Source organism: Ictidomys tridecemlineatus, unplaced genomic scaffold (genome assembly GCF_052094955.1).
Source record: "Ictidomys tridecemlineatus isolate mIctTri1 unplaced genomic scaffold, mIctTri1.hap1 Scaffold_147, whole genome shotgun sequence".
Classification (NCBI taxonomy): domain Eukaryota; kingdom Metazoa; phylum Chordata; class Mammalia; order Rodentia; family Sciuridae; genus Ictidomys; species Ictidomys tridecemlineatus.
The window spans coordinates 386,049-403,765 of NW_027521300.1; the positions used below are offsets into that span (position 1 = coordinate 386,049).

Here is a 17,717-nt window from a genome sequence, read left to right on the forward strand (position 1 = left end):
TGACAGAGATGGAAGACATGGCCATGGTTTAATTAGAGTCTGAGCACATCTGCCTGCCTCAAGGCCTCAGCAAAACCTCTGGATAGTTTGAATTTACTGAAACCTTTAAACGTGTTCAAATGAACAAATTACATCTTAAAAATATACTTCAGTTCATAAGCTCTAGCATGAAATTGTGCAACCCAACTGCCTCCCACTCTAGTGCAGGAGACTGTCACACTAAAATGTTAACACCCCTCACCGAGGGGCAGCTGTCTCTCCCTCTGGAGAGGCCACATTCTCCCTCCAGTCCCTATTGTTTGCTTCACCACAATGCATCTCTACACAAATCCCTGTCTGTGACTCTAAGTGGGGCATGTGGAATTTCTATTCTGTCATGAATGTTAAGAACCCCATGTGTCCTGAGTCAAGGTACTTCTTCCTGGGAAAGTTTGACACCTGTTACTTCTTGGTTTCCCTAATGGGGACCTTTGGAGGCACTGAATTTGGTCAATTTACACAAGTAAGTTCTTTTGGCCTGACTAGGATGCATTGGGTTCTCTCCCGTACATAGAACCTCCTCCTCCACTTCATTGACCGCGGAGCTCTGTGGCTCAGTCTGTGCAGAGCTCCATTCACCTAGCAGGTGTTTTCCATATTCCACAGCCAGCGACAGAGACAGAATGACACTTCCAGACAGACAGTTTCCCCTAGGAGCCTTCGGAGTCCCCAAAGGACATTTGAAGAAAGTGTTATTCAAGTGTGCATGTGCCCAAGGTTACACTGGTGACCCTGCAGGTAGAGAAGGACCCAAATTAACTTTAGCATCAGCTGGATTTCAGGGAGAAGGTGTGGGGTCAACAACGTCATCCAATTGATACTGGTCTCTCCTGACGAGGGAAGCTGCCTCCATGTCTCCACCATCAGTGACTCCAAGGATTCCCTGCCTGACCTCAAGAGGAAGAGAAACTCTTCTTCTGAGGTGGTTTTCCAAGGGCAGGATTTTCCATGTCCTCAGTTGATCAGTGTTCTACCCACCACACCCACTCACTTGGCGTAGATCCACAATCCCTTCTAAATTTTAATTGAATTAGAAAGCTTTAGGAGCAGCCAGAGAATTTTCTGGGGAATTTGGGTGTGTTCCTTCTGCAATCATTTTGATGAAACACCTTATGCATAGAAGCCAATTTCATTATCTGGATGGTTTAAGAATTTTAAGAGAAATCCAATCATTTAATACAAATCCCAGACAGTGCTACAAGGAGTCTGTGATGGAAAAACAGTTCAATTAGGTTTTCCAAACAAGCAAAAGGAAGAACTCTACAAAAAAATTATACCTGTGTGTTTGTTTGTGTTTGCAAATTCATATGTACTTTTAGTTCTGGACCTCCCATGTTAACGATGTATGCTAATAATATATTAGTGTTTGCATTCATTAAAAATAATCCATGAAAAGGAAATATTTTCATTTTTTCTTAATTAACTAAATTGTCTGTCTTTCCTGACAGATTTTTATGTTGTTTTTATATTGTGAAAATAGTTTATAATGATTTTTACCTCTTTAAAAATATGAAAGGAGTCTGGAGTAGAGCTTGCCTTCAGTTTCCTGTGACATTTAAGATAAGTGAGCATAAAATCCTCAGGCACCATGTGGTCTGAGCTCTGCACCCTCCCACCAGTGCTTTGAGCAGTACAAATCTCTGTGAGTGGAATTTTTGGAGACATAGGAAGGGAGGGACTGTATCAGGAGAGGACTGGAAGAGTGCTGGGAACTACTGTTGGTCAGGGGCGGTGGACAGGGACATAGGCATGTTCCCATTTGCCACACACTGAATGAGTTGGCCAGTTGAGGGCCTGAGTGGACTCCTCTGGAGCAGGGCTGAACCAGAACCACACTTTGCTCCTGCAGTGGAACTCAGAAGCCCCCAGATTCGCATGGGAAACAGGGTCATCAGCCCTCAGCACCAGGATATCCTTCACCATGTGGAAATGCTGGGCCCTTCCATGTCCAGAAATGTGATTCCAAACTGTGGACAAAAGGAAAGATTTTTCAATATAAACGGGGATTCATATTCTCTTCATGATAAAAATAGTTCTCATACTATTCAAAGCATTAAAGCACTGTAGTTCATGTCTTTTAATTAAGGCATCATTAAATAAAATGGTAGGAAAGAAATCTTTGAGACCCCAGAGAGCAAAATTTGTAAAAACTCAAAGTCATCCAGGTCAACTGGCATGTGCAATCTACCCAGGGTCTCAAAATCCTTCTAACTACTGATTTTAAACCTGTTTCTGAAAAATATTGGCTGAGAGAGATTGACACTGAAGTCAGGGAAGCAGCACGGTATCTAGAACACAGTGATTCACAAAAACGTATTCTGAGAGAGTCATGTAGTGCAAAGGTGCGAGTGATTAGCAAGTAAGATGTGAAAGAAAGAAAAGAAGTTTAAATGTAAAACAACTAGAGTCGTATTCAATAGATTGCTGAACCTCAGTGTTGATTAAAAAATAATTTATGTGTCTACATTATGCAATTCATGCTATATTAGAAAATAAAATCATGTGTTATGTGTTGTTAGTAATTTGTTAAATTGTTTCCTACATTTTATGAAGTGTCATTGACTATTGTGATTTTGAGGGCGCTCTTACTGTGGTTGTAACCTATGGAGGCCTCTGTTGGCTGGTCTCTTCCAGTTTTCAAATGCTCTGATTTGTTGGAGCACATGCTGCGAGGGACTCGGTTGCTTCTGTTGTGTGAGGGTATCCAATGTAATCAGAAAGGGAAGTTCAATCTCCAGCCCCTATTAGAGAGGAGAGAACCTGTCAATGTCATTGCCATCTCTGTAGTGACATGCATTTAATATTTACTGCTGATCTCTACAACTGGGTTAACCAATGAAAGTGGTAAATAAATAAAATAGACTGGCTGAAGCCTGAAGCATGAGTCATACTGTGAGCACTACTCAACTGACTGGAAGAAGAGGGTTAAAAAGACAATTGCAAAGGAACCACGTGAGAAAGGGAAGGAGACAGCAGAAGGGAGAGTGAAGCAGAAGGGCAGTTGAGGGAGCAGAGAAGCAAAGGAGTGGCTGAGTGAAAGTTCAGGTGATGGACAAGTTGTACTCAACACAACCTTTGAGCAAAATACAATAGAGCATTTCTAAGACACTGGAGAGAAAAGACGCAGCATAACAAGAATCACCAAGAGATCTCTGTTTTCTCCTTGCTGAGGATTTGGAAATGAAGATGTTTCCATGGTTTTCACTGTAAAGTCCCCTGGCAATGAGGGTGTTTGTAACAAGAAATCAATCATCCTATCCATTGTTGCTAATTCACTTTGATCCAAACTGGGCATAATTTTCAGGGGTCTCTCTGCTAAGCTCTGCCTGCTTTTACCTGAGAGTGAGTATGAAGGAGAATTTCCTGTTCAGAGCCTAACTCACCCTCAGTGTGGCTCTGTTTTTCCATCTGCGGAAGGGAGTGTGGCTCTGGCAGCAGATACTGACCAGTCTTCTGTCCTGGACAGCCTGTGGGCCAAGGCAGATTGCAAGACTCAGGTGATTTCCATGGGCTGGGAAGGAGTCTGGGGATTGCTTCCAGATACTCTGGGTGTGTGAGAGCTGGGGCACCCTGAGGTAGAATTCTGAAGGTAGCACCTTTGCACACAACCCCAACTAGACCCAGTTCTAAATGCCAACAGCTTTGTTCCTTATCAAGCAGTTAGACCACCACTTTGAAATGGAAGTGCCCATTGCTTCTCTTTACTTTGCAGACCTAAATCCTGGAGGCCAAAGTTCCTATCCTGCCCAAATCTTCAGTAAAACTATGGCAGAGTCTCACTCCATGTCCAGATGGATTCATCATTTGTGCACAGTGAAAATCTAGGACACATGACCTCTGTGTCTTGGGTACAAACAAAAGCAATCCATTAACAGAGCCCGAATAATAATAATAAAAAACCTGCAGGGATTTCTACTATACTGAGCAGTAAGTCAACATGAAGAGTCTGTAAACTGGCAAGGCTTTCCCCACTTTCTCATTTTCCTGGGAAATGCTGATGGCTCTCCCAAAGTGATTCTTCTCAGTATGTGAACATCTTTCAGGCTCAGACTGTGAAATTTCTGGACAGCACAGCCTGCTTCTCCTTTTTCTTCCCCGCCTGCCACCACGCATCCCCAGTGCTGGCACAGTCCATTCCTCATTAATTCTCTTTGTCTTCTGAAAACTGTCTTCTCTGCTCCTCCCCTTTCTGCTAGCCCTGGGAGACTCCACCATCTCTTCCCTGGTCTTCCTCCCTCAACTCATCACTGCAGAACTGTGTTTTCCATTCAGCCCTGGAGAGCAGCAGCTCTGCACTGGGTTCCTCTACTTGGCCATTTTCACAACACCCTTCCTATTTTCTTTAAAGAATGATGTAACCAGTGCCCTAGCATTTCTCTCCTGATCTCAGTGACAATTTCTTACTCCGTTTTCTTCTTGAAATCTTTCCTGTGTATTCATCCTTCATTGTATTTTCAAGTCCACTGTTCTGCCAGTGAGTTCGGCCTTTTGTCCAGTCTGCCAGATTCCTGGCCAATTTCCTATCATTAGAATGTTTCCAGGCCACAGGATGCTCACAGGGCTGTCTGTGAGTGAGTGAAGAGCTGAGTCATCTTGCCCAATCCCCTTCAGGAGAGGCCTTCCCTCACTGATCTCCAACTGTGTGGGAAAGAGCTTCAGATTAGTCTGGAAAATCCATCAACTGAAAGGGAGTGTTCCCACTGAAGCCCTGATTAGGGTCCCTGTCCATGAAGGCAGGGTGTGTCCCTGATTAGATTTAATAACTGATTCTCCATATAGAAAAGGAAGCTAAGCAGAGGTCACAGGTTCCCAGAGAAGGGGCACTGAGGAGTCCAGGGCCTGGGAGAAGAGAAAGTCCCTGCTCACCTGAGGAACTCTGCTGGCTGTCTTCCCCTCCAACTCTTATTTCCTGGGGAGTTCTCCAGACAATGGGATGGGAGCGCCTTGTCTCACAGGGAGATCAACCCTCTCTCTCTTGGAATTTGTGCCATCACAGCAGCATCTATGATCTCTAACTTGTGTTGTTTCAACAGGGACTTCTCTACTCTTCCTGCTTTGCAATTAGGGAACCAGTTCCTTTGTCTTGAATCTAGGTTATGATCTTAGTTTCCTCTTCCATGATTTTGTATGTTGCTACTACCAACAACCAATAACTAGTGGTTATAAATTTAAATGACTCATCATTGAAATGGAAGTGAATTCATTTATATCTCTAATCCTTTTTATTTGCAAGGGTGAGATAGGAAGATTGCAAGTTCTAGGCCCTCCTAAGCCATTTACCAGGGTCTTCAGCAACTTAGGGAGACCCTCTCTCAAAAGAAAAGTACAAAAACTTAGTTGGGTTGTGGTTCTATAGTAAAACTGTGTTGTGTTCAATCCCCAGACCAAATGCCAAATACAAAAGGCTCTTCTGATTCAAGTGGTAGATTTTTATGTTCAGAATCACAAAACAATTTCACACAGTTCTCCTTTTTCCATACGCTGCATTATTATGAATGAAATGGATGATGAATATCTTGCAACGCTGGGTTTTGTGTTGTAACATATTTGGAGAATATTGTATTCTCCGTGTATATCACTGACATGGGTTTATATTGCTTTCTCACTTACTGTGGGTTTAAAGCTGTTGTCATGTACTCTAGATTTGGTCTTTGCATTTTTGCCTGCTTTGCTAGAATATAAAAGGCAATGGGGAAGAACCCCCTCAGTCTATGTCCACTGCATATCCCCAGCATTGGGAAGAAGCCTTATCCCATCCCTGAGGCTGAGAATTAAAAGGTCTGTTTCATGGTTTAGATATGAGGTTTCCAATGGATTACATGAAAGAATGAATGAAAATTTATTGGTGAGAGATTGGCTTGTGATAACTTTCATCTAATCAGTCCTGAGCCTTAAAGGGATTAACGGTGACTAAAGGCAGATAAGGTGTGGCTGAGTGTGGTATCTCACTGATGGTGGGCCTTTGGGTTTATGTTTTGTCTCTGGTGATTGACATTTTCCATTTGGTTTCTTGCCTTTACGACCTGTACAGTTTTCATTTTAGCTTTCTGTACATTTTTTAATTGTTGTATTATATTTGTACATGTGGATGGGATTTGTTGCTCCACACCTGTGCCTGCACACAGTAAGACAACATAAAGGGGCCAATATCACTCCCCAGCATTTTTCTACTCCTATGGCTCCTCCTATCCTTTGCTCCTTTCCTTTACTGATCTTTATTTAATTTTTAGGAGACCCACACCCACCCTTACTTTCCTTTTTTTTCTCTAGCTTCCACATATTAAAGAAAATATACTACTCCTATCTCTCTTAGTTTGACTTATTTCCCTTGACAGGACGGTCTCTTGTTCCATCCATTTCCCTGCAAATGACAGTTTCATTATTGTTTCTGACTAAATAAAACTCCACTGTGTACAGATACCACATTTTCTGTGTGAGTTCATCTGTTGATGGACTCTGAGGCTGGTTCCATAGTCTAACTAGTGTGAATTGTGTTGCCATAAACATGGGCATGCATTTATCACCACAGTACAATTACTTCAATTCTTCAGGGCACATCCTGAAAAGTTTTATAGCTGGGTCATATGGTGGTTCCATGCCTAGTCTTGAGACTCCTCCCTACTGATTTCCATTGTGGATAGACTCATTGACAGTCTCACGAACAGTGTAAAAGTTTTCCATTTTATCCACGTCCTCTCTCGCATTAATTTTTATTTCTGTTTTTGAAGATTACCATTCTGACTGGTATGAGATGACATCCCTGTTTACTTTTGAATTGCTTTTCCCTAATTGCTAAGGATGTTGAACCTTTTTTTCTTATGTATTAGATGGCCATTTCTATTTCTCTTTTTGAGAAGTGTCTGTTCAGTTTAATTGCCCATTTAGAAGGTGGGCTTCTGCTTGTTTTATGTTTTAGCATTTTCTGAGATCTTTATACATTGTAGATGTAAATCCTCAGTCAGAATAATAGCTAGCCAAGCTGTTTTCCTTTCTGTAGGTTCTCTCTTCATATTCCGAATTGTGATCTTTGCTGTGCAGAAGCATTTTAATTCAATGTCATCCCATTTATTAACTCTTGGCGTTAGTTCCAGAGTTTTAGGGCTCCTATTGAGAAAGTCATTCGTGTGCCTAAAAGTGGTGGGTTGACCATAAATTTTCTTTTAGGAACTACATTATTTTAAATCTATGTCCAAGGTGTTTGGTCCATTGTGATTTAATTTTTTGTAGGGTGAGAGATAAGTGTCTAGCTTCATTCTCCTCATGTGGAATAACCAGTTGAACTAGCACCACTTTTTAAATAGGGGTGTTTTATCCAATGTGTGCTTTAACAACATTGTCAAGGATCAGGTGACTGAAGATATATGGTTTTGTCTGTGTTTCTTCCATTGTGTACTCTTGGTCTCTCTGTCTGTATTCAAACCAGTACCATGTGGTTGTTGTTTTTATTCAACTGATTTCTTTTGCCATATTGTTCCCCCATGATATTCTGCCTGACTCTGGCCCAGGGCTGTGGAGTCAGCTGTCTATGGACCGAGTTCTCTGCAACTTCCAGTCAAGTAAACTTTTCCTCCTCTATATTGTTCTTGCCAGCCCTATTGGTCAGAGTGATGAAAAAGGTCATGAAAACCCTATTTAAGTAGCTTACTTTTTGGTTGTAGGTTTGAATGGAAAGGAAAAGAACAGTGGATTTCTCATGGAGATCAGTTATATTTGAAGACAATCTTTGCAGAATGTAGTTTTGAGTGCAGGCAAAAAGGTCCCTAACACTGCAACCAGGAACTAAATCCATGTTGAAATATCCTGGGAGGACAGGGAATTCCCAAGGCTGCCACCTAGTGGTGAGGAATGCCCTCAAACACTACGTTGATAGTGAGGATACAGAATGGCTCTTCCCTATTGTCTTCCTAAGGGACCTGGAAGGAGAGGACAAGTTGTACCAATACCCTTGCTGACATCACAGTGATGTGTCACTACTCCTGCTATGGCACATGGATCAGTGTAACTTTGCCTACATGAGTGACTAATTGGGAATCACTAGGCCAATTGTTAGTTTCTTTGAAACTGCTCTGCAGCTAGGTTGTTGTTTTCTGAAAGCTAACTCTATGGTGTTTAAAGAGGAAAATTCAATAGAGGTAATTGGGTGGACCCTATTGCAATGTGATCAGTAGGTTTACAGTAGAAAGAGTTTATAAAGAGATGTGAGCCGGGAAGACCATGTAGAGACACAGGGAGACAGGCATATACAAGAAAGGAAAGCAGGTCTCAGAAGAAACAGACCCTGCAGACATGTAGATATCACAACCCTAGACTCTAGCATCTTGACCAGAGCTGCAGAATACTAGGTTTCAGTAAGGAGTGATGGGAGATTGGAAGAAATCAAGAGCAACACTTGCAGATCTTGAAGATAAAACAGCTGTGGTCAGATGTAGCGCTGCTCTCTGATGGAGATTTACACCAGCAATCTTTATTATATATGTCTCTGAATCAGATTAAGGACTATGCAACAGTATGCAGCTGTTTCCTCAGTTGCCATCTATGGTTGCAATGTGCAAAGTTAGGAGCATTGTGCAGCTCTCAAGAAAGCCCATTGTTTAAAGTTACTAATTTGTGGGCAGATTCAGGAGCAGCCGAACTGGTGAATTATTGTTATTTTAGCAAGGAAGTGCCTTCATTCCCAGAGCTGCTGGGCCTGAGATTAAGGTGGAGGCTGACAAGACTCTATAATGGAGGACATCTCCACAGCAACAAGGCATGCTATGCCTTTGCCCAGAGGTTTCCCCAGTCACCAAGTTTGCCACAGCCATGAAGTCATCAGGGACCCCAATCTCAGACACTGCTCTCCCAGTCACTGTCCCGCTCTCCATAAGTCATTTTGTTTTAAAAGCCACCCTGTCTCTGTATTATTGTTATGAAAGCCCTACAACCATTCAAATTTGGTGAAATAATACAATATTCTTAGTCCAAGCTGTAGTAATCTTTTGAAAATCAGGATGAAATTAGAAGGTGATTTGTCAACAATTTTGGAGAAGAAAAATTATTGTGGATCATGAAATTATAGATTACTTACAAACACACATAAGTTTTTACAACTTTGGAAGCCAATGGGAGCAGTACTTTTGAGATGCACATCATACTCAAGTCTTCTCCGGTGCAATTGAGGAAAAGACATACAAGCATTTTGATGGTACAGGGGCTTGGTGACAAGATGTGGAAAATGGTGTACAGATAACCAGATTAGGTTGATGAGTGTATCTCAAAATGAGTAAGAATGTAATAAAATAAGCAATGATAAGAAAAATAAGATTGTGTTTGGGAGGTGTGGTTAATGCATTAGAGGATCATGAATGGTAGAATCTGTGAAAGGAGAGTGGTCTTTGAGAAATGAGAAAGAAGACCATTGAATCACATGGTAGGGCTTGTGGTCTTTAACATCAGAGGTACTATTCCAGATCAACTTAGAGGTTGTGTTGGTGTCTGCAAAGACATTGAGCTCAGGTCATAGAAATATCAAAACAAACAAACAAACAACAACAACAAAAAAAGGAAAAGCATTGCTACATATTTTCCACTGGGATAAATTTATCATAATGAGAACACCTTGCAAATCTTTGCTTGTCATTTTTTAAATTGTGAATTATCCTACAGTCAACTGGGTTATGATGATAACCAAATATGCGAAAATTTGTAAGCATAGTCACACTTAATGAATTATTGGTTATTTTTATTATGTTTTGTTTTCTGTTGTGATTGAACTCAGGGATATCAAACTGTTGCAGTAATTCACTTGCAAGTCAGCATGGGAAAACAAAGAAGAAGAAGAAGCAGAGCAAGCAGAGCAGCAGCAGAAAAAAAGTCCTTTATTGTGTACAAGCAATCTTTTTATAGTATTGTGAACAAAAAAGGCAGCCTTCCAACTTCAATAAATCAGGTCTTTCAGCTAATTAAACATAGCACACAGAAGTTTTACTTTCTAATCAGAAGTGACCTGCTTCTCATGGCTAATCTACTCTTGGCCTGGAGTATGCTGAGCTCTGCTCTTTGTTTAGAACAGATAAAAAATTTTTCTCAGCGCCCTCCAAGCCCACTTGGCAGAACATCCCGTTTGCAGGCAAGTTCTCCCAAGGTCAGCAGACACCTCGTTTGCAAGCATGTCCACTGTTACTTATCTATACCTTGACAGAATATCCCGTTTGCAGGCAGACTCCATCAAGAACAGTAATAGTAACGCAGTTACTTTTGATTCTCTACATCAAACCACGAAGCTACATACCCAGCACTCTATATTTATTTACTTATTTATTATTTATCGATAGCAGGGATTGAACACAGGATTGAACCACTGAGTCCCTCCCCCAGCCCCAGCCTATTTTGTATTTTTGTATTTTGAGACAAAATCTCACTTAGAAGCTTAGATCCTTGCTACCTCATGATTCCTTTCTTCATCCACAGACTTTTCCTGAATACAGTTTGAACTTTGAGAGAAGAAGAGAAAAAAATGCAAAATCAATGGCTATGAATTTCCAGGTGAGCAGTGAAAGGCTTTTCTATTGAAATTTCCCCCCTATTGACAGAGATGCCAAGTCTTCAGTGCAAGCAGGAGTTAGTTCTCTACCCCACAACTCTGCAGTTGTCACCATGGGTCAGGAACTCATCAGCAGGCAGCTGATCTTTTCCCTGTTGGGACACCACTATACCATGATACCATTCCTGGCTCTGTACTTCCAGAAGGAAGGGGACATATTGAATCTCACTTTCTGCCTGTGACTTCGTTTGAAATAATTGATGATGAATGATGCTATTTATTGCAATGATGTTTGGATTCTGGTGAATGTATTCCAGATAACTAAGTGAGGAGTAGAACATCACAGCCCAACATGGAGGCAGATTTTCCAGCAGTTGGATTCTGTTGACCCAGTTCCACAGACATTGGAGTGACACTGAGAAAAATAGAAAATGTAGGCTAGAGAAGGCAAGAGAAAACATTTATTTATTTTTTCCAATTTTAAACTTAAAATATTATGGAATAAGGCTCAACCTTTTGAGAAGTCCTCCAAAATGCCTAAAATTATCATGATCATTTTTATTCCCAGTGTTGCTACAACTTACTAGTAAACCATTTCTTCATATTTCATACTGGAAATTATTTACACCAACTTATGCTAACTTCATTGATGTTGTGTCATTAAAACATACTATTAAATAACATAGTAGTAGATAGAGCAAATTTTTTAAAGAACTGGATACATGAAAACTAATTAAAAAAAAAAAGAAAAACAAGATCAAGATACCAGAGAGCTATTCAAAAGTATTCTTTGCAGGTCAAGAGAGAAGTGAGAAGGAGAGTTGTAGTATAGGGAAGTATAGGGATGTTTGCTGGGACCCTGCTTCAGAATACAAATCTCAGAGACTGTCTTGTGCTGCTGAAATATCTGTCCTTGACCTTATTCTCACCTCCATGGTCACATCCTGAGAAGAGTGAATATTCCTGCTGATACCAAGATACATGCAGTTTGTTCAGTTCCCCAAAATTCTGGAGATTGGTTCAAGAATGTCTGCATTGTTTGGGTTATAATTCACACATGTTGTGAAGATAAGAAGAAATTCTTCAACCTTTTAAATATTCACATGACTAACCATTTTATCTGTGAGGGATCTAAGATACCTCTCTGTGAAAATGACTATTTTATTCATAATCTTATTTCAAGACTGACAAAGTTTACTTAAACAATTGGGGATTTAATTTTAGTTAAAATGTAAAAAATTTTATAATAACCTGTTTGAAAATTATTATTCCAAGTCCTTAAAAGTTTTGCACATATCATTCCATATTCCTGTACTATAAAATCTATGAATTCAATGTATTGATGTTCTGGGTTTCTGAAAGTAAGAATTTTGGGTATTGGGAATAAATAGATTGGTGCTTTAACAGTTTGATCTCCCTGCACACCTAGATTCCCCCCTGCCTCATTCTGTCCTCTCAACCCTTCTTTTGTGAACTTGATCTCATTGGACTTTCTAAACAAGCTTGACTATACTCTTCTAGGAATTGATGACCATTGAAGATGTAAGTATAATTTTCACCCAAGAAGGGTGGGCCATGCTGGACCCATCTCAGAAAATACTACACTGGTCAGTGATGCTGGAAATTGTTAATCATCTAGTATTAGTTGGTGAGTCCATCAATGTTATGTATGAAAGATGTGAGGGTATATATATATATATCTTCAATCAACAGTATCCAGGATAGACTCTCTCTATTCAATTCCAGTCTGTTCTGATTCTATCATAGACATTTTAATTACATACAAGAGAGATGCTTTTTTAAAAATTTGCATTACACAACATTTTACATGACACTACAATGTGGTCAGCACCATAATGGTATGTATTTATTGCAACTAAATCTCCTGAATAAATTATTTGAAAACCATAAATAGACATAATATTTATAAATAATTATTCTTATATGGTCATTGTGCTTGAGGATTGAATACCAAAACTAGAAAATTCTGAATATTTTTGTGTGCTTATTTGGATTCCATTTGAAAGTAATATCTAGTGGAGAGATGGAGTTCCTGAAAGGCTGCTGATTCAGCATTCTTTGAATGTCATTGAGAGCATGGGTGCCTTCAGTCCTCCTTGGTATGGGAGCTTTCTATCTTTTATTCTGCTGCAGTGAGGGAACTTCAATATTTTCTATGCTAAATGGTTTCTCACACTGCCTTGGTTCTCTGAACTGCTGCTAAGTCATCTTCATGGCCCTGATGATAATGCACATTTCTTGGCATAAACCCTAAAATCTAATTCCCTTCTTTCCCATAAATAGGGTATATGTTCTGTAAGTCAGAAGGGACTTTGCATCTGGAGCAAGAAGAAATTCTGTGGATGGTAGAAGGGACAGGATTTCTCCCAAGCCAGAGTGCAGGTAGGAAACAGAGACCTTTGTGTTTCAGTAGAGATGGGTGCCCAGCCAGTGACTGAGCTTGGAAATATTAAGTGACGTATTTATGAAAAGTACGTTGTTGTCTAAAACATAGTGGGGGATAATGGGGGCTGGGGATGTGGCTGAAGTTCAAAAGTAATGAAAACTAGCCTTGATTTGCATCTGCCTGATTGTTAATCAGGTTGTACATCTCTTCATATGTTTGTTGATCATATGTGTCTACTTTTCTATAAAGCCCTTTTGTATTCTTAACCCATTTTTCTACTGGGTTATTTGTCTTTTACTGATATATATGAGTTCTTCAAATATACTGGGTATCAATTCTTTATCCATTTTATGTGTGGCAATTATCTCATTTGTTCTTTATATCATTTTGCAACGAGTCCATCAATATTTATTCCGACAGCTTATATGCAGATAGAGTTACTAAAAATATTGAAACTTCAACTATTGAGTGTATACCATCATAAGAATTACTCAATTTGTTTCATACCCTACAAAAGATGGTGAAAATGTGAAAACACCAATGTTTTATAGGCCATATATGGGCCCAAACTAATTTTACAGGGCCTTTAACTTTAGTTAATGATAAGATTGATAAATTGGTTGCTGTTTGTCAGCAAATGTCTTTGTAAATGTACACAAGCTTACATTCTTTGCATCACCAAAAGGCTTCTAGTTTGTATAAGAAATTTAATATTATTAGAGAGCAAGTTTGTCAAATTTTATGTCACTGTCCCCAGTGTGTTATACACACTCCATCTTTACCACCTAGGGTAAATCCCCATGGATTAAAATCAAATCAATTATGGCAAATGAATGCAACTCACATTCCTCAATTTGGTAAGCAATCTTATGTACATGTAATTGTAGATACTTATTCTAGATTTATGTTTGCCACAGCCCATACAAAAGAAAATACTCAGAATGTTATTTCTCATAGTTTAGCTGCTTTTGCAGTATTAGGATGTCCTTTGCAGATTAAAATTTTAATGCACTGGTTTATGTAAGCTCTTCTTTTCAACAGTTTTGCCAATAGTTTTAGATTTACCATAAAACAGGTATTCCTTACAACCCTCAAGGTCAAGGCATTATAGAACGAACTCATTTATCTGTTTAGCTACATCTATAAAAGCTAAAAGGGGGAGATAGTACTATCACTTCCCAAAATAACCTCAATCATGCTCTATTTGTTTTAAATTTTCTAAATTGTGACTCAGAAGGTCACACTGCAGCTGAGCAACACATGTCTTCCATAGCAACAGGCCCTTTAGGCTGAGTTTGGTGAAAGGACTTACAGACTGGTCATTGGAAAGGATAAGATCCAGTGATTATGTGAAACATAGTCCATGCTTGTATTTTCCCAGAATGTGCTTTTTGTCCTATTTGGTTACCTGAATGCACTATCAGGCATGGAGGACCTAGAACCAAGATTCAAATGACTGAGGATTGACCCAGAGAAGCCAGTCCTCACTCCCACCACCAAGAGGAACTCTCAACAGAAGAGGGGAAAGAAGATGACCCAGAGAGACCCAGTCGTGAAGCTACCCTCATGGAAAGAACTGAAGAATCTGACGCTGCAGGCTGATCAAATGATTCAGCAGCAAGGAAAAACCAAGTCTCCAATGATGATGCTTGCCACAGTACTATCTCTTTGAGCTGTCAGGTTAAGGGGAATCAGGGAGAAAGCTATTGGACATATTTTCCTTATCCACCTTTAGTACACCCAACAATGTGGATGGAGAATCCATCCCAGATTTTACTAATGACCCATTCATGATGAGAGGATTTACAGACACCATATTACTCCTATCTATGTGATTGGGGTTAATTATTCTAGTTGTAGTGCTCAATTACCTTTGTGTTGGTCCTTCAATAAACATGCTGTCTAAAAGTGTCCTTTGAGGAAAAGACAGAAGTTGGGGGACCTAGACCAGCTAATTGTACTGTTCCTGGAGACTCAAAGCCTTATATCAGATCAGGTATTAAATTGGGAGTTTTTGTTTACAAATGAGTCATCTCAGCAGAACATCCACCAACACCTCATCGTCCTAACTGTTTTGCAATAGAAATTGGCACCTTTCCTAAGTGGATGGATTGTATAAATACTTTCCCAGTACAGCATAAGGTGTCTAGAAATAGTGGCTACTTTTCGGACTGGTCTCCTAGAATTGACAAAAAACAATTGCAAAAGGGTGCTGCCATGACCCCTGGAAGATTTTTAGTAACGTCTTGACCTTCAGTGGAGGTGGCATTCAAAAAGATGTCTGATGCTTATTTGCTCCCTCAGAATTCTTACATTTTACTGACAAGACTTTACTGGACTTTGTAGGCAAAAACTGGAAGGTGGACTGAATTGTGGGCCTGTGTTCAATCTCCTTACATTTTAATTACTGAAAATATAAAAGTTAAAAAAAGGTGATAGATATCTTGTATCATGTAATAAATGTAATTTAACTATTTGCATCACCAGATATAATAGAGGGAAATGAATGCTAATACTTCACAAGCCCCCCCCCCCGTTTTTTTTCTTATTGCCAGCTAATATTTCAGGGCCATGGTACACTTATGCTGGTTGTCAAGTCTTACAACAAATACATGTCCAGTTACTAAGACCTAAACGGGCACTTGGACTTGTAGTATTGGGAGTAGTTGCCTTGGTTTCCTTTGTAGCTTCCACAGCCACAGCTTCAGTGGCCATATCTCAAAATATTCAACATGCAAATTTTCTTAATAATTTGGCTCAGAATACTTCCAAAGCTCTTCATAATCAAATAAATATTGATGAAAGGATTGAGACTAAGCTAAATTCCTTAGAAGCTACTGTCATAAATATTGGTCATGAACTTTCTGCTTTGAAATTCAAAGAAAGACTTAAGTAAGTGTCATGTGACTATAAGTATGCGTGTGTTTCTAATGCCAAATACAAGGCTTCCTAATGGGATTGGGAGAGGGTTAAAAACCATTTGTTTGGTATTTGGCAAAATAATAATAACAGCTTGGATCTTTTGGAGTTACATCATTATATTCAAGATATACAAAAAAGTAAGATTAATTTTTCATATTCTACTTCTTTAGCTGATCAAATACTTAGAGAAATGAATGGCTTTAACCCTGCAAACATTCTTAAAACATTCTGGGGGTCTATCCTTGAATTGTTCTCTTTGCTACTAATTTTCTCTTGTATTGTAATTGTAGGATGTCATACCTTCAGAACAAGAATTTGGGGCTCAAAATAATGACTCATCAGCTTCTTTTTCAAAGAAAGAAGGGGGACTATGTGGGGAGCTACATTGAATGACCACACTTTCCAGTCCTGATGCCTCAGATTCTGACCAAACTCTGCATTTGCTGTGGCTTGGGTGGGGTCTAGTTCTGATAGTAAGGGGTCTTCTTTGTGGGGCGTGCCCCTAGTGTTGAGTTACGCTCACCTGTCCCCTGTAGTCCTGCCCCTTCTTCCCTTTTTGGATAGAACTTTCTAAGAACAAGAGTCCCACAATAAATGCTCACTTCCAAATGTGTTCCCCCTCTCTCTCGACAGCCTCTCATGACTTTCTGTTGCTCTCCCTTTTGGGAGCATGAGGCTGAGAGTCAGGGAAGCCATCCTGAAGCTTGTGTAAAGGTAAATTGTGTCTGTGTTTTATTTGATGTCCCTGAAAATTCACAGGAGCAATCTTAAGTTCAGCTGCCTGCCCTGGTCGAGGGTGGCAAAGGGTGATAATCCCCCTCCAGCACTGCAGCCCAAGCTAGCTGTCTCTCCTTCTCCACGCCACTGCACTTCTATCTCCAGGCAATTACAGAAAAACCTGAAAGGAATAGGCAAGAGGTCTAGGGTTGTAGCTCAGCAGTAGAGTGCTCGCCTAGCCCATGCAAGGCCCTGGGTTCCATCCTTAGACCCACATAAAAATAAATAAAAAAAATAAAGGTATTATGCCCAACTATAAATAAAAAATGAATATTAAAAAAAAAGAAATAGACCAAAGTTCCATAGCAGGAATCCAAACCCAGGAGCTCATTTTTCTCAAGTCAATTAGTAATGGGGAGGGTTCACAGCACCTGTAGGTGCTTGGCACATCACAGATACAAAAGGAATGGAGAACATATAAAACTACTTAGATGGACCTTGAGAAGGGCTGCCTGGGGTTAGGGATAGGGTGTTATATGAGTGCAGGCACAGACTAGCAAAGGTCACAGGGCTTCAGTATGTGTATCATCAATCTGTTCTGGACAATGCAATTGTGGTTTGTGTATTTTTCAGATGTAGCATTTCCAATGCTTTGAAGGAGGACTTGCATGTCTCTCCTGGCAGGTAGGCATGGTTGAATCTAATCACTCCACAAGAGCAAGTCCTACTACAGGAGACCTTTTTTTTCTTAATATTTTTTAGCTGTCAATGGATCTTTAATTTATTTATTTATACGTGGTGCTGAGAATCGAAACCAGTGCCCCACACATGCTAGGCAAATACTCTACCACTGAGCCACAACCCCAACCCTACAGGAGATTCTTATTTACAGTGGGTATATATCCTCAACTTGTCTTCAGAGTGCCCTTAAAATTATGTCAATCAATTACACTTGAAACAAAAATGCAGGAAAGAGCCTTTTAAATCCTCATTAACCATATGACATATTAAGAATGTTTTTATTTTCTAATTTGGCATGAAGTGTATCAAGTGGATAATCTAATGTATTGATATTGTATCACCACAGAGGTGGAGCACTTCCTCAAGTTT

The 17,717-nt window shown here is 39.9% G+C and overlaps 1 long non-coding RNA gene across 2 annotated transcripts in view; it reads left to right on the forward strand.

Annotated features, from left to right (window-relative positions):
* The window catches only part of LOC144372696 (uncharacterized), a 39,234-nt gene that overhangs the window by 139 nt on the left and 21,378 nt on the right, over positions 1-17,717 (forward strand). For both annotated transcript variants that reach the window (XR_013432619.1, XR_013432618.1), the window contains exons 2-3: positions 10,489-10,563; positions 12,866-12,964. This is a non-coding gene — a long non-coding RNA (uncharacterized LOC144372696). The remainder of the gene's footprint in view (positions 1-10,488; positions 10,564-12,865; positions 12,965-17,717) is intronic.